The sequence below is a fragment of the Pteropus medius genome, unplaced genomic scaffold (genome assembly GCF_902729225.1).
Source record: "Pteropus medius unplaced genomic scaffold, Ma_sr-lr_union100, whole genome shotgun sequence".
Classification (NCBI taxonomy): Eukaryota; Metazoa; Chordata; class Mammalia; order Chiroptera; family Pteropodidae; genus Pteropus; species Pteropus medius.
In genome coordinates this window covers 2429507-2434800 of record NW_024349799.1, presented here as the reverse complement: position 1 = coordinate 2434800, position 5294 = coordinate 2429507, and positions in this window count along the sequence as shown.

The window sequence follows — 5294 nt, the reverse complement described above, 5'->3', positions numbered from 1 at the left end:
ACTTTTGTTCTCCAAATCCAGATCTTTTTATAATACCTGCAAGCCTTCTGAGATAAATAGGAGAGATTTGGGAATTGGTAAACAGAAAAAGTAGGCTTTGAATTGTTTCAAGACCTGCATTTCTGTTCTTGACTCCAAAAAAAAAAAAAAAAAAAAAAAGTATAGTTGTTTTTAATTTCTCAAAGCACTGGGTCGCAACTGGAATACTATGGAGACTGTCCCCCCATCCAGCTATGTTACCCTCAATTTGCTTCTTTATATTCAGGGAGAAGATCTTCAGGTAAGATGAAAATTTAAAGAGTCCCATGTTCTAGATTTAGAGCTGTGTGTCTTAGGAATGTTTCATTAAATCCTTCCACAAAGGCTTCAGAACGTTTTTCTTTCCCTCTGGGTATATAGCTTCATTTTAGCTTCGGAAGGAAAAAAGTTTCTATTACGCATTATCAGCTTCCAATTTGACCAACCTCTGACCATAGAGCTACTTAAAAAAAAAAAAAATCCTTTTGACTATCTTGTCGGGTTTCAGCTAGGACAAACAATAAATAGTCCTGGCAATACTGAATACTGAACAATCCCATGGGGACAAGTGGCACTCTCAAAGAGGGTGCAAAAGATAATACTCTCTCAGGATCCAGAGCCACTTCCAGAAATAACCAAAATAAAGACTCAGACAATTCCCCTGGGAACTGGCAACAGTTTGTAGAACCCTGGCTGCAAATGAGGTACAACTCACATTTCTGTCCAGCCATACTTTGGGAGCTCCCAATCTGGCTTTTGCCAAGCCAAGTTCTCAGGACACAAAACGAGACAAACAAGAGAGCAATAGCTCTCCCTGTGAGAGAAAATATGGACAACCAGTGGGTACTTGAACTCAGATTCACAAGTCACAATTCAAAGATCATATTCTCATGAATGTTTTTTGCCTGCCAATCTGAATTGGGAAGGCAAAGTGAATTTTTACTTTCCTTTAATGATGAGGCGCCACCACACACAGAGATAGTGATAGGAAAGCTGACTCTGGTAAGAATTCTCACCTTTTGCCGGCTTCTGCCAGTTTTCTCAGGGTCCATCTGTAGGCTCTGATGTGAATGGGGTGTCCCAGCAGGTCTCATCCTAGTCACCAGAAACTGCAGAAGAGAAAAAGTAATTTTCTTTCTACATTTCATGATGAGTGTTTGGCTGAGACCCCCCTTTTTCTCTAGGGCACCTCAAAAATGGATAAACTTATTTATAAGTTAAAAGCTCTCCGCTGTAGCCACTGTAATTCGAGATCATCGTTATTAAGGTTAGCCTATTTGTTCAGCCTTAAAACAAAATTTTACTCACCTGAGGCCTCACACTGGAACCAGTTCAGCTTAAGCTGAGCCCAGTTCGATCCCAGACCCAGTCTGCTTTCTAATTTGGACTTAGATCAATGCCAGGCCCAGTCCTATCCCTAAATAGCCCCAATCGAACCCCAGAATTAATCCAGTGTCTGAGTCGGACATAGTCCGACCCCAGATTCAGTCCGATTTTTAAGTAGGACCCCGGATTCAGTTCCGTTTCTAAGTCGGACCCTAGCTGACCTTAAACACGGTCTAGTTTCTAACTCGGACCCCGTTTGAGCACGGACCAGGTCCCGTTTCTAAGTCGGGCCCAGTCGAAGTTCCACCAGTTTTCGGACCCAGTCTATAAAAAGAAATAAAGTGAAGGCTCCTAATGCAGGAACTGCAGAGCTAGGATCCTCCAGGGGCTCACCCACCTCCTCCAGGGGCAGCGAGAAAGCAGAGCGTTCAAGGGGCTCATCAGGTACTTACGCCCGGGTGCTCCCGGCTCCTAGGAGCCTTTTGGGGTCTCCTTCAGGTTCCTCTTCTGACACCAGAGCTGTTAAAAGACAAACTCAGGCATATTCAAAATTTCAAGAGTTTATCTGAGCAAAAATTGAATTGAATCAGGCAGCATCCACTCTAACAGGTAGAAAGGAAATCCCGAGGAGCTATTCTAAATGAACAACTTTTATAGGCAGAAGGCAGTGGGAACGAAAAAGTTAAGTGAGGCAAAATAAAAAATGGGTTGGTTATTTTCCTTTAGGAGACGGTAAGAGCCTATCAGGCAGATTACCGAACTAGTGCCAATTAGGATATTTCTGATCAACTGCTTTAAGATTTCTCGGAAAGCCTAAACTGTAAGTCTTTGGTAATGTAGGATTTAGCATAGGTAATTCCTCTTGGGGCCTGTTGTCTTGTTTTTAACAGCAGTCAGCCACAAACTCCTAAAATATTACATATTTTCCTTTCATATGGTGGTGATCACATTCTCTCATCCTAAACTATGCATATATTTCATGTCCTCTCTAGATTGCTAATTCTGTAATGGAAGAATCGTTCTACCTTTATGAACTCCACTTCCTAGCACTGAACTTGTCATCGTGTAGAGAACAGTCACTCACATAACATGCTGCATAGTCGTTGTTCTGTTATTATATCATATGAAATGGAGCACATATTATGTGTATCCAGAGACACAAAAATACATGTAAATAGGTTAGCAATATAAATAATTTTTCTGAAGCCTTCCTGTTTTGCTGGTTCTAAACTCTGAAAACCTAAACAGACAATGTGTTTCTATCTTCTCAAGCAAAAAAAAATCTTCCTTGTAGTTGAGGAGGAGTATGGAAAAAGAAACTTAGGAGAAAGCAGCTCTGCTTACATTTTTTTTTTTTTAGGTCTTTCCTTTTTCTTTCCCATTTCTAGCTCCTGAAATGGCTCTGCTCTGATGGGCTGAGTGATACAGTCACACTAGAGAGTATGTTGTACACGAGCATAGGTCAGAAGAGGCAGGGGGCATGTGCATGGATGTTCCCTGCGCCTTTTTTTCTGGTTAAACTTCAGAGGCTGATGCTCCACTTTGGAAACTAGATTTGGGTGTAGGCTACTCTACATGTTGCCCGACTGTGTAAGCATCTTGAATAGTAAGTACCCTCATGATGATGTTGGAGGGACTGTTAGAGAGGATGAAGTACCATGGGAAAAAATGAGCAGCTGTTAAGAATGAATAAATCTTATCAGGTCACTCCTCAGCTTAAAATCCTTTGAAGCTTATTGGTGTTTTGTGAAAAGTCTAAAATCCTTGCCATAACTCTCGGGATCTCCCGTGGCTTGACTGCCTCCTCCTTCAGTCATGTATGAGATGCCTCTCCTTCACTTCATTGCTCCAGCCATACTTCCTTCGGTAGTTCCTCAGACCTGACTGTTCTCCCACCTGAGGGGTTTTGTGCAAATGATTCCTTCCATGTGGAACAGTTTTCTTCCTCAGCTTTCACCCAGCCTACTCCAAACTTGGTTAGTGCTCCCAGTTTTACAGCCTCTAGCACCTTTTACTAAATGAATAAATGATTTAGAGAAGATTGCCCTTTCTCAAAACTCATCACCCTTCCAACAGCTTGTCACTCTGTCTTCTTCACTAGACCATAAGCTTCTTGGGGGCAGACACCAAGCCTGTGTCACTCATCCCAGGAACCACCATACCTATCCCCTTACCAGATGGACACTAGACTCTGGAGAAATATCTGTGAAGTGATTACGTGTCTCAAAGTTTTTAAAGACAATTCCCTGAGCCAACTGGGTGGTGCCACCAGAAACATGAGAACTGAAAGGGCTCTTCCTGCTTTGTCTCTCCCAAATCCAGCTGGGAAATCAGGAGGTTTGAAGGGCAGGCATTATAGAGGGGATTCTGGGTGAGGAATCTCAGCCAGGAAGCCAGGCCAGGATTCTCACTGTGAAATAGGAACATTTTCAAGGGAAGTGACCCTCTGCTGGAACTCCTAAGTTCCAAGGTGGTCATTAACTTTGAATTGTTATACAGTATAAATAATTCGCCTGTGGAAAAAATTTAGCACTGACAGTAGTGTTACTTTTTTTATTAAAATCCTGAAACCTTGACTAATCTCAGCTGTACTCAATCCAGACTGTACCATTTCTGAAACTTTAAAATATAACCTGTAGCCACCCCAGCAAAGACACCCTTTAACAAAGACAGGAGCCTAGTTCTTTAAAGGAAGGACCAATGGGAACATGGGGAATCCAGAACCTCCAAAATGATGACTTGGGGAAATAATTTGACTTGAATTATTAAATAATATGACATTATTTAATATAGTCGGATTAAATATCTATATCTAGTTGGGTTTAGTTTTCCGAATATGTGTCATTTGGTCAATCTTCTTTAAATCATTTATTCACTCATTCAGTCACCACTTGAGTGCCTACTATACATTACCCTAGAGGTCAATAATCAAAGTGAAATAACTGTTTCTACCCACAAAGATCTTATTATCTATTCAGAGACACAGACGTGGGAAAAATAAAGGAATGACAATATATTTTTAACTTTCAAATTCCAAATGACACATCCAGCCCCTGTGAAGAGGTATACTCTGAAGAATCAGGTGCAGCCTCTAAAGCACCAGTTCTATATTGTTCGTGCCTCTGGTTGTTTCCCATATAACCTCATATTTCAATGCTGTACAGGACTGTCTTCTTCTCTAAATTAGCAGGCATAAATGCAAGAGCCTTAACTCCATTAATTATAACAAATTTTGTGACTTTTTTCTAATCGCCTTACCTAGAAACTCAACATTCTTAGTATTCTCAGAGTTCTTAGCAAATTATCAAATGCCATTTAAAATTATGGTTTGCATGACAACATTTCGTGTTGATTCTCTGCTCAAAGACTATAATCTTAGTGCTTGTGTTTCAACTTGATCTTTAGAACATGTGGCATTTAAGTTAGTTTATCTAAAATTAAACTTCAGCTATATTACTGATAATATTTTAATGGTAAGTTTATGAAGTATGCACTTAGTTGCATAATTCTATCCATATGACAATGACTGGGATGGGGATATGCACATGGTTTAGAGAGACTCATGAGATGGTGTGGGATTAATGGAAAGAAATGCTGTGTTTTTGTTTTTGTTTTTGTTTTTTTTGCGGGGGCAGGGGTAGGCTCAGCAGGAGCCTGGGAAGATGCAGGCCTACCTTTTGCTGTTAGCAGCAATCCTGCCACCAAAAAGATCCCTACATCAAAGATAACTTGAAGAAAAAGAGAGCTGAATTCTAATGTCAGTTTGAGCACCTGTACCAACCCCTACCTGAGGCCACTCTACACCTGGCCTTGCACGCAAGTGAGCCTGAAATTCTTTTTTATGTTCAAGTCTATGAGTTAGGCTGGATGTGACCTGTAAATAAAAAAGATCAAACAGATTCATTCTCACAAAAGGAACAAAGTAGGAAGGAAACTGCAGACAGGACAAA